The sequence below is a fragment of the Mobula birostris genome, chromosome 13, assembly GCF_030028105.1.
Source record: "Mobula birostris isolate sMobBir1 chromosome 13, sMobBir1.hap1, whole genome shotgun sequence".
NCBI classification, from domain to species: Eukaryota; Metazoa; Chordata; class Chondrichthyes; order Myliobatiformes; family Myliobatidae; genus Mobula; species Mobula birostris.
In genome coordinates this window covers 21,299,394-21,311,762 of record NC_092382.1, presented here as the reverse complement: position 1 = coordinate 21,311,762, position 12,369 = coordinate 21,299,394, and the positions used below count along the sequence as shown (strand labels likewise).

Below are 12,369 nucleotides of genomic sequence, written 5' to 3'. Positions count from 1 at the left end.
ACCTTATCTCCCACTCCCGATTACCAGCAGCCATCCTCAGCTTGTTTGTGTGAAGTGTACCAGACAGTGCCCTGGGTCAGAAACATGTTCACCACCATTGAGAGACATATACCGTCTCAGACAGGAACGTGCTGCCTGCTGTTTCTCTGACTCCGACAGAGAACAGAGAAAGCTAAAGCACAGGATCAGATCGTTCGGCCCACAGTGTCTGTGCCGACCATGACGTCACATTAAGCCGATCCTACCTATCTGCACATAATCAGTCTCCTGCATTCACTGCCTGTCCAATCTTCGAAAAGAGTAATCTTGGGCTCCTGGGTTCTCTGCTTTCAGAAGGTTTTGACCATTTGTTTCAATTAGTTGCACTCAACAAAATTGTCTAAGCCTTCAAAAGCGTCATCAATTGCAACGTGTTTCCCCTCTAACCCTAATGCTTGGCCATCAAACTCAGAGTGGTGAGTATTTGTCAGAAAACACGACGGAGAAATGGAGATGTGGAAAAGAAAGTGCAGTCGCGTATGTGTGTGCGTCCGCCTGTGTGTGTGTGTGTGAGAGAGAGAGAGAGAGAGATCGTTTGCACCTCTCCGTGTCTGCCTTAGTTTGAGAGTGTGCGTGTCTGTGTGTTTGTATGTCGTGTACATTTCTGTTTCTGTATCTGTTTTCGTTATGTGTTTTACCCTGACTGTGTTTGTCCCTTTTTGATTGTTTGTGTGTGTCAGTGTGTGAGTCTGTGTTTGTCTGTGCGTTTGCCTGTTTCTGTCTGTCTATGTGTGTGCCTGTGTGTTTCTGTGGCTGTATTTCCGTACGCCTGCGCCCAGCTATGTGCTGGTTTTAGTGTGAAGATCTGCGTGTTAGTATGTGTCAGTTGTGTATTTCGATCTGTGCTTGCGTGTGCGCGCGCGAACGCGTAAGTGTGTGTTTCTGTGTGAGGCAGTGTGTTGTTGTGTGCCTGTGAACGCATTCCTGACTATGTGTGTGTGTGTCTGTGTAGTAGCCCGCGTGTACATGTGTGTCCCTGTATGTGTGAGTTTTCGCGTGTTGCTGTGTCTGTGTGTATTCGTGTGTTTGTGTCGCTGTCTGTTCATATATGTGTACGTGTCTGTGTGTCTGGTGTGTGAGCGAGTCCGTGCTTCTGTGTGGGGTTGGGTGTTTGTGTGTACGTGTGTGTACCTTTCAATTTGCGTGTGTGTCTATGCAGATCTTCGCGTGTTTGCTTCTGTAATTGTGTGTGCGCGCCTGTGTATGTGAGTGTGTCCCTGCGTGCGTCTGTCTGAGTGTGAACGTTGAGTGTCTCCAGTATGTTTTTTTTGCGTGTGTGTGCGTGCGCGTGCGCGTTGCTATGTTTCTGCGAGCATGTCTGATTCGCTTTCTTGCTGGCACTCTCAGTAGAACAGAGAAATACAATGGAATCAACAAAACCCTACACACAAAGCCGACAAACTCATAATATTGAAAGCATGAGCTGTACAGTTCTGGAAAGAGGGTCCATAGACGGCGGAGTCAGTACTGAGTTGAGGTGAGTAAAGGTATCCACCGTGTTTCTGGAGCCTGATGATTGAAAGATAAATGCTGTTCCTGAACCTGCTGGGGTGGGCTCCTTGTCGATGTGTTCAATTTGCTCTCTATGGGCTGGGGTGAGTCCTGCACATCCCCCGACTCGGTCGCGTGTTTCCATCCCAGAAGGTGGTGAGTTATACTGCTCTCGTTACATGCACGTATAGTTCATCTCTTTGTGTGATCATGCAGAAAATTTGACGTTAATAACTCATTTCCTTCTACCTTAGGCCACGAACATATCAATCACCCCCTCGGTGCAACACCTCTGGAGGTCCAAGACGCTGACGCCCACAAAGAAGGGATCTGTATGCTCCACGACCGCTGGACTAAGTGTGTCAATATTGGAGGGGACTATGTTGAAAAATGAATGTGCTAGGTTTTCTAAAATTGACTTCTTCTACCTTGGGGCACGATCTTAAAAATCACCCCTTGTATTCTCCACCGCGCGTCTAAAAATAGCTTTTTTTTAAGCTTTAGATGCCATGCCAAATCTTCGCAAATTTCTACGGAAAACCTAAAGGTGCTGTGGCTTTTTTTAATATTTCGACAATAAGACCATAAGAAATTGATGATGGTTATGATGATGATGATGATGATAATGAAGATGATGATGATGATGATGATGATGATGATGATGATGATGATGATGATGAGCATGACGGCATCCGTCTGTCTCGAAAGACAGTGGAAATATAGTCTGCGCTATGGGTCGGTCCGTAGTAGAGCTGCGGCTCCTTCTGCATCTGTACAGTCCAGTTTTGGAGGGGCAGGTCGAGCTGCAGTTTCTGCCAGTGAATGTTGTGCCAGGCTGTGGAGGCGACCCCCGTCGATCTTAACAGCTCCTTCTTCTGTTGTTTCTGTCCCTACAAACAGCGGCAGTAGCGTGGGCTCTCCAGAGCAGAGTTTGGGTGGAAGGTACAGAGATCTTAAGATACCCAGTCGTCAAAATCCACTCCCGGCCCCACACCGGTCTCGCCGGTGTAGTCCAGAGGAAAGCGAAGCACTGTGTTTCTACCGGCTTGGTTTCAGGAGCTGCCGGACGGATGTCCTGTGACGTCCAGCACGTTAAAGGCGTCAGTCCGGATTTTCTCGTCTGGTTTACACCCGTCGCCTTCGCCTCTCCCGGGGCTGCCACAATCCATTTGGGTAATTACCTATAGCTGGGGATTTGGTTCACGAGCACCAGGGTGTGTCCACACGCTGGTGGGTCTGCGTGATATGAGTCCGTGGGCCGACCCCCTCCCCGTCTTCTATAGTCCTGCCTGAGACTGAAGGGTGTTCAGTTTTCCTGTGTCGCCAGCGAGAAGCACCACATGAGGCTTGGTCTTGGAGAGTCAATGTACTTGCAGGAAAAGAGTTACACATTCAACTCTCCATTTCGTGAGACTGCTAGTCAGTGATGGAACAGCTGGTTGACACATGAGACTATAAGCCGGAGGAGCAGAAACAAACCACCAAGTCTGATCCTCCATTTCATCCTGGCTGATCCATCCTCCCTCTCAGCTCCACTCCCCGTATCCCATCACGCCCTGAATAATCAGGTGTCCGACGACTTCTGCCTTACATACACACATTCTCTCGGACTCCGCAGATTCGCCACTCTGACTAAATAAATTCCCGTTCACTTCCGTTCTAAAAGTCTGGTCTAAGATACCCAGCACAAGAACTCGCTTCTCTACATTCACTCTATCGAGGCCTTCCCCGCTTTCTTTTCTACCATGGTCTTCTGTCTTCTCCTATCAGATACCCCTTTTCCAGCCCTTTATCTCTTTCACTATCCAACCTCCCAGTCGTTTGCTTTACACCCTGCCCCTCTCCCGGATTCATCTATAAACTTCCACCTTATCCTTACTCCTTCCCTTTCCCACTTTCTTATCGTGACATTCTGCCTTTCTCTCTTGTTTAGATGAATGGTCTCGGCCCGAATGGTCGACCGTTTACTCGTTTCTATAGTTGCTGCCTGGCCTGCTGAGTTCCCGCAGCACTTTTTTTTTTGTATTTCTTGGATTTCCAACATCTGCAGACGTTATCATGTTTTTTTAAAAACTCATGCGTACTTGAGTTACTGTCGTCTTCCAGTCAGATGGAATCAATCTGACCATTCTCATTGATCTCGCTGTCACGGTCCGGTCCGTGGACTCCGGATCTTCCGGCTGTTCCTTGTTTCAGTTGTGCTTAATCACAGGCACCTGATGCTGGTCTTGGGGCTGGGAATATAAGTGGCCCTGGGTTCGTGTGTGGTTGCTGGTTTGTATGCTCAGTATCCCGTCCTCGCCTCTGTGGGGGTAAGTCAGGCCGACTTTGCCGTTACCCTGAGGCTGGACTGTTCCCTTCCTTGGGAAGCCTTGCCTGAATGCTGTGACTGGAGCCTTGCCTGCAACCTTGTCAAGTTCTACCACTGGAGCGAGACCGGAGCCTTACTGTGTCAAGATAAGCAACTGTCTATTGTTGAGTTGGAGCTCTCTCTGTGTCCACGCCTTCGCTAGGTAGGTCCGGCCGTTTGCCGCTACCTAGTTTTCTGAACCGTCTCGTCGTGTTCAGCATTTTGTGTATGAGTCCCGGCCCTACGTCCTGTTCCCAAGGAGGGGTCCTGGCTCTATTTTCCATGTTCCTGTCTCTCAAATCCAAGGCTCACTTCAGTTCTTTTGATTGTGTTCTTGTTGTTTTTTTCTCACCGTTTTGTGCAACGTGAGTCAATTGTGCGTGAAAATCCCAGCAGGTGAGCAGTTTGTGAAATACTCAAAATACCCCGACTGGCACCAACAATCATTCCACGGCTGAAGTCACTGAGAACACATGGTTTCCACATTCTGGCCTTTGAACTGAGCAACAACTGAACTTCTTGACATGCGGCATATTTTTATGCATTGTGTTGCTGTCATCGGATTAGCTAGTTATCATTAACGAGTTCGTGTACAGGTGTGGCTAATAGAATGGTCACTGTCTGTATTTCCCATTTAGACAATACCTCCCCCATCTCGAATATGAACACGGATGGGATCTAGGCCTAGTTATTACAATTCCTCCTGTTTTCCAAGAACATGTTGCCGCTGACATGTCAATGCACCAAACACTGTTATGGTGGTGTGGTGTGGGAATCATTGTTCCCTCTGAGCTCCACGGGTGCGCGGCCGCGCTGTGACGTAAATGCTCCCGCGCACGTGGCCTCTGTTGCAGCGCAGATGGAATTGCGAACAGCTAGAAAGCAATTTCGAAACGTGAAAGCTTCCTTTTGCTGTACTGTATTTTATAATACCTTCAATTGACAAGTAAAATCGAAAATATGTGATTTATTTTACATTTCATTCTAAATATTCATAAACGACGCTTTGCAAGGGCCGCACAGCTTTCAGGCCGTGTAAACATTTCCTGTTGCGAGCAATGGTTGGTCCGCGCCCCTGTTAAAAATAGATAGAGGGGACGTTGAAGCCTGCACAACGTTACAACCCATGCACATTAATCACGGTTAACCAATAGATTTCAATAAGTTTCAGCACCACCGGGAGGGAATACGTTACTACCAAACGAGTTCTTAAAAGCTCCTCCTCTCCGCTAGACTGCAGTTCACCCCAGAACAAGGCGCAGAACCTGGTTAGCTCGACCCCCCACTCCCCACAATCAGGTCCCTCGAAGGCATGAGAAAAGATACTGGATTGTTCTATGAGCAGCTGGCAAATATCACAAGTCCTGGTTATACTCAGGCATACACTCTCTGACGAGTATTGATATTGGCACCCGTCTTGTAAACACAATGGCAATGGCAAACCACTTCTTAGAAAAAATTGCCAAGAGCAATCACGGTCCTGGAAAGACCATCTTCGCAACCTCATACAACAAGGCACGTAACGACAACGATAACAACAGTACAGTACCGAACTTTCTATTGCAGACGGGACACTAAGGCTCAATAGAATAGACAAAACAGTTTGACCCGGAGGTCTATGGCGTCAAGGAAATAGTAAAGTAAACACAGAATAAGTTCATTTCGCCTCGTTTGAATAAGAGATGAGCTTTAATTACTTAACAATACGGAATGAATGTGGACCAGCGAATGCTCAGAAATCCGATTACAGTAATTATTGATGATTTTCCTTGAAAATTCACTGCGAATGCTTCCACAATCTCTTCAGCCGCCCTTTGCAGAAACCTCGGGTGAAGTCCATCTGGTTCAGGTGAGTTTTATAACTTCGGACGTCACAGCTTCCAGTCACATCGTTCTTAGTCAAGGCAATTGCAGATACGTTAGAATTTGGACATATCCCTAGTGATTTCCACCGTGATGACTGATACAAAATACTTTGTAAGTTCATCCACCATTTCTTTGTCCGCCAGTGCTACCTCTCCAGCGATCTGATACCCACTCTTACCTCTCTATTACTCTTCATATATCTCAAAACAAAAGTATCCTCTTTTATATTACCGGCTGTCTTACCTGCAAATTTCTTATTATTCTCCTCTCTTTATTACTTTTTAGTTGATTGTTACAGTTGTTTTTCAAATCTGCCCATTATTTTCGTTTCTCACTAATTTTGGTTATATGGTAAGCTCTTACTTTTGCTTTATTTTTGTCTTTTACTTCCAATGCTGGTCACGTTGCCTCATTCTCCTTTTACACCGTCGATCTTGGCACCTTTCTGAACTCTGAAGACAGAAATTATAGGATTATTGACGAGTGGAACTGTGCAAAATTCGCTCTCAAGGGAATTAACGAATCCCTTCAGCACATTGGATCAACTTTCTGAGCGTTTCCAGCGGGGACCCAATGCGGATGAATATGTTATTGGAAGCGCTGTACTTTCCGTGCAGTATCGCACTAGGGGGAAAGCTCCTCATCGCCCCGAATCGACTTCAGCTCTATGCTTCTTGCAGCTGGAGTCGGACCCTTCCACATTCTGTGCTTCAGTGTTCCCGGACGGAGGGATTGAGGGTCGCATTATTTACTCCTTCAATGCTGGGGCCGTCACTATCAGTCCATCCCGACTACCCTTCAGTACGTAGGTGAGTGGGTAATTCGGAAATCTACCCACATTGACAATGAAAATTAAGCGGTGGAAAAGAGGTGATTATTCCATTATAGAGACTGTTGCTGAGATCTAATGTGGGTCAACGCATATACGGTGCAGTTTTCTTTATGTCAAACGGATGTCGCAAAGGGTAATTAGTACATTGGTAGCTGAATTGTTTGAATTTTCTTGTGAGGACATGTTTGTGAACCTCAACATGTTTTTGCGGATTCAGTAGAAACAGAGTTCAATCTCTTTTGTTTTTTTTTGCGTTGTTACTGGATGAAAGTCGGATTATTTTTCACTGCATTCGCAGCTATTAGATAAATGATGGAAGACGATGGTATTCGCTGCTATTTAGATGAATGAGAGGAGACTTTATCTGCTTGTTCAGATAAATGAGTAGAGCGGTGACAGGTTTTATACAACATGATGAGACATCTTGACAGGAATGTGGAGAATACGTTTGCTGCTGTAAGGGGAGCTGAAACTGGTGAAGATAGGTGAGATTATTTTTACGAAGTGGGGCTAATGTGTCTTTGAATTCTCTTCTTCAAAAGAAAAGAGAAGCAGAGTTTTTTTTCGTGTTTAATTCCGCAGAGCACATATTCTTGACTGGCAAGTGAGTGAAGTGTTGCAGGCTGTGGCCGGTTTGGGCCGCTGAGATCACAGTTCAGTCGTGATCATAGAATCAGAGAACAGCGGAACAGAACTGAGAGTCCGAACGCCCTGCTACTAAGTCAACAGGGCCAGCATCAATCTCAGACAAACAGGCCCTGTGTAATTAATGTTTACATCGTTTTCTATTAGTCAATGAGGAGAAACCGTTGATGTATACGCAAAGTAAATACGCTGTCAGACAAATTCACCAGCGGGAAATGATCCAAATCTCATATGATGGCGCTGTGATCCTGCAATTTGTTTCCAGTCAGTGAGTAATAAACTGAAGGAGAAGGGTATCCTTATCTTGTTAACGACTTTGACTGGTAGTTATCTCTGGGAGATGGTAATCTTGGCACAGCCGCTCCCGAGTTGTCCATTACCCTAATGTTACAACTGCGGACAACTGTTAACGATCGCATTTAAATGGGCCAATTTAAAATCAGAGCAGGTCCAGGCTACGGGGGCACAGTTAAATCTGGGAAAGGGATTGTCCACTGTTCAAGAGAGAACATTATTCCAAATTTATAATGTTTCATCAGATTTGAGAGCGCCCTTCCTTCTGCTGTCTCTGTGCAATAAACCCACAGCGATCTTTGCCCTGAGCTGTCGCTGGAGTTTATAATCTGACAATAAACTGGGCCCAAGGTGAACAATAACTGAAAGCGACGGCACCAACCGAACGGAACCGGGATGCGAGTAGTGATTCCTCTCTGGAGGTGGTAAAATTTCTCGCACTGAAGTATTAATTCTGGGTCGGACCACAAGTTAGAAAGACTCATTCAAGCAAGGTGAATCTTTGTGTGGTTTAACAAAATCGTTGTGGAGGAAGGTGTGGCGTTACATGCCGAATAGCGTGAAGTTCAGGTTTATGAGCGTGTTACCAACTGAACATTGCTCAGGGTGTGTTCACTTACTGTTAGAGTCCATAAAATTCAGATACTCGGATCCCCTGAAACCAGACCCATGAGTTCTGCATCAGGTAGGAACATGGACTGTATTCGGCAGTGTTATGGTATTTTAATAAGCACACTTGTAACGACAGTATTACTAATATTTCTACTATATCAGTATTGTCATTGAAATTGCGCGGCTGTACGGATCTGTGTGCTCGATTATTTTGTATGTGTTTTTTTTTAGCTAAGACCAGGTAGATCTGGCAGTGATATTTATATTAACAAATATTGTGGTAATTCTCACTGGCCGTAGATTAAAATAGCAAATTCTGCACTCATTAGGCACTTTGCTATGAACTTCCTGTACCTAATAATGTGGCCACTGAGTGCACGTCCAGGGGATTCTGCTGCGTTCCCCGTCCGCTTCAATGCTGACCACTGCGCTGTATTGGCTGGTATTCGATAAAGACGGGGATTTTATTGTATTCGCTGTTACTGAGATGAAGGAGGGGAGATTTTATCCACTAGTGGTTAGATAAATGAATTGAGTCCTTGCTGGGGACACTGAACATCACGCGGAGTCTAGACAGGAATGTGGAAAACATGTTTGCTGCTGTAGGGGGAGATGAAACAGGTGAAGATAGATGAGGTTATTTTACTGAGGTGGAACTAGTGTGTCTTTGGAATTCTCTTCCGCAAAGGGAAAGAGAAGCAGAGCTTTCTTTCAATGTGTTTAATTCCACTGAACACAGATTATTGACAGTCAAGGGAATGGTTTGTTCCAGGCGTTTGCAGGGATGTGTCACTGAGATCACAGTGCGCCTGTGATAATAAAGAATGGCGGAACAGGACAGAGGGAGCGAATGTCCTATAACTATTTAAACATGCCAGCAGCGCACTCTGAGAGATCAGAGAAAAAGTGAATTTAATGTCTGGTGTTTCTCCATCGATCTCAGACGAGGAACGGTTGATGTATTTGTAAAATAAGTGCGATGCCAGGCAAATTCGCCATCGGGAAATAATCATAATTTCTTATGATTCTACTGAGACATGGTAGCTTGTTTCCAGAAAGTGAGTAATAAACTGAAAGGGAAGGGCGTTCTATCTTACTGTTGAATTTCACCGGTTGTTATCTCTGGGAGGTGGTTATCTCGGCACAGTTGCCCCCCAATCGGCCCATTACTGTAATGGTACAACTGCGGCCTTCTGTTAAAACTGGCTTTCTAAACAAGTTGACATTGACTTACCTCCTTCAGGCAGCACTTACAGAATGCCCAGTGTTAAAAAAAAGCAAAAAATACTCCAAATGCATAGTATTTTACAAGAGTTGACGGCGCCCTTCCTTCTCCTCTCTGTGAGTAACAAACCCACAGCGATCTTTGCCCTGAGCTGTCGCTGGAGTTTATAATCTGACAATAAACTGGTCCCGAGGTGAACAATAAATTAAAGCGACGACACCAGCGGAACCGATCCAGGATGCGGGTTGGGCTCCCTCCCTGGGGCAGATCAAATTTTCCAGACAAAGGCAATCATTGCATGGCGCACTGAAGTCGTACTTTTGGCTCGAACCACATGTTAGAAAGGCTCATTCAAAGAAAATGAGTCTTTGCGTTTTTCACTACAAGCGTTGTGGAACAGGGTGCGGCGTGACACGCTGAATAAGCTGAAGTTCAGGTTTATGAGCGAGTTATCAACTGATCATTGCTCAGGGTGTGATCACTTACTGTTAGGGACATAACATTCAGATGCTCGGATTCACTGAGAACAGACTCGGGAGTCCAGCACCAGGTAAGAACAGGAACTGTACTGGGCTGTGTTATGGTGCTCTAATAACCCTATTCGTCACGGAAGTATTTCTAACTTTTCTACCGTATACATACTATCAGTTGCTGTTCCCGGGGAAGCTGAAGCAGGTGAAGATAGATGAGGTGGAACAGTTTTCAAGGGAAACGACACGCAGAGTTTTTTTTTCCCAATATGTTTAATTCCGCAGCGCACAGATTCGAGAATGACAAGGCAGTGAATTATTCCAGGCGGTCGCAGGGATGTGCCACTGAGATCCCAGTCCTGTTGTGAATGGCGGAACAGGACTGAGGGGGTGAATGTCCGGTTACTAATTCAACATACCAGCAGAGCACACTGAGAGGTAAGAAACGCAGTGAATTTAATGTTTTTTTCCCCCATCGTTCTCTGAGGAGGAACGGTAGAAGTATTTGTAAATAAATGCGATGCTGGTTGATGTATCTGTGAAGTAAATGGTTTGCCAGGTAAATTCGCCGGCGGGAAATGATCATAATTTCATACGATTGCTGCTGTGACATGGCAACCTGTTTCCAGTCAGTGAGCAATAAACTGAAGGGGAAGGGTGTCCTTATATCGCTGTCGACTTTGGCCATTTGTTATCTCTGGGAGATGCTTATTTCGGCACAGTTGCTCAGTTACTGTAATGGTCCAACTGCAGACAACTGTTAAAAATGGCTCTTTATAAACAGGGTGACCTTGAAGTCAGCTCCAGGCAGAGGGGGCACAGTAAAATCTGGAGAAAGGGAATGCGTCCTGTTCAGAAGAGAACATTATTCCAAATACATAATATTCCATCAGAGTTCAGAGCGCCCTTCCTTTCCCTGTCTCTGTGCAATAAAACCAGGGCGATCTTTGCCCTGAGCTGTCGCTGAGGTTTATCATCTGACAATAAACTGGTGCTAAGGTGAACAATAAATCAAAGCGACGGCACCAGTGGAGCGGACCGGGATGCGGGTTTTCTTCCTCTCCGAAACAGTTCAAATATTCGAGAGAAACGTAATCTTTGCACCGCTTGCACTTAAGTATTAAATCCGGCTCGGACCACTTGTTAGAAAGACGCGTTCAAGCATAATGAGTCTGTCTGTGGTTTAACACAAGCGTTGTGGAACAGGGTGCGGCGTTACAAGCTGAATAGGCTGAAGTTCAGGTTTATGAGCGAGTTATCAACTGAACTTTGCTCAGTGTGTGTTCACTTACTGGTAGGGATATAAAACTCAGATGCTCAGATTTGCAGGAAACTGAATCAGGAGCCTAGCAACAGGTAAGTACAGAGACTATACGGAGAAATGTTATGGTGTTTTATTACGATAGTATTTCTCGTGTTTCTACCAGTTCAATATTGTGGATTAACGGATTCGTGTCTCTTTTTTTTATTCTGTGTATTTTTTTTTCATTGGCAAAGACGGTGTATATCTGTCAGTGATAAAATAAAAATCCCAGCAATAAAATTCGCCGGCAGTTTAAGTAAATATGGAAGTCTGCTCTCAGTGGGCATTTTACTTTGTACAACTTGCACCTAATGGTGTGGGCACTGAGAGTGTTCGGGGTCTCCTGCTGCTCTACGCCGTCCAAAATCAATGTTCGGCGTTCAGTGACGCCCTTCTGCACCCCGCTGTTGGGCGCATGGTTATTTGAGTTACTGTCGCCTTCCTGTCAGATTATACCGGTCTGGCCAATCTCCTTGATCTCTCTCATTAACAAGGCGTTTTCGTCCGCAGAACTGCCGCGATTTTGTGCGTGCAAATCCAAGGAGAAGGGCATCCAATTTGATAACTTTTTCGCTGTTAAAATAAAGAACTATATAAAGGAAATGTGTCATATAAACAGATAGTATTTAAAATGATTAGCAAACTGAGGAACATCTGTAGCGGCCAATTCTAACCAAACCAAGTTGTTATTGCCTGCGATCCCCACGGACTTGATATACCTGTATGACGCGCCCTCGGCTCCAATAAAGGTTGTTTCAAAAGTCAAAGGCATGTACTCGATCCTTTATTAGCGATCAGCAAACGTACAACCTTGAAGCAAAGACGCGTACAAGTACACAAGTGTAACCTCAGCGTAAACGAGCCGATGATTGCAGAAGATACGCCCCCCGGCTGAATACTGCGCCGAACAAAGCATAAATATGTAACTGATCCCTTCGCGTTTACCACGTCGCCACTGATGCGACAAGTTACCATAAAAAGCATCATAAATACACAACGCAGAATACAATGCAGATAGAGAACAGATACGTGGCTCCTACAGACAGGCTCAGCTCTGATACAGGGTTTTCCACCTGGAATATTAACAGGCTGTCTGTTTTGTTGAATAATTCTAGTATTTTGTTTATTTATTTTAAAAGCGTTTTTGTCAGCTCGCTCTTTTGGATGCATGGCGGATCTACATTGTGTTTAACAAGTGTCATGTAACTCTGATAATGGCCATCTGAATGCTCAAAGAAATCT

At 45.3% G+C, this 12,369-nt stretch overlaps 1 protein-coding gene across 2 annotated transcripts in view; it reads left to right on the top strand.

Moving 5' to 3' along the window:
* Positions 1-12,369, top strand: part of LOC140208517 (NACHT, LRR and PYD domains-containing protein 3-like) — a 467,255-nt gene that overhangs the window by 348,132 nt on the left and 106,754 nt on the right. The gene's annotated exons all lie outside the window — the stretch shown is intronic.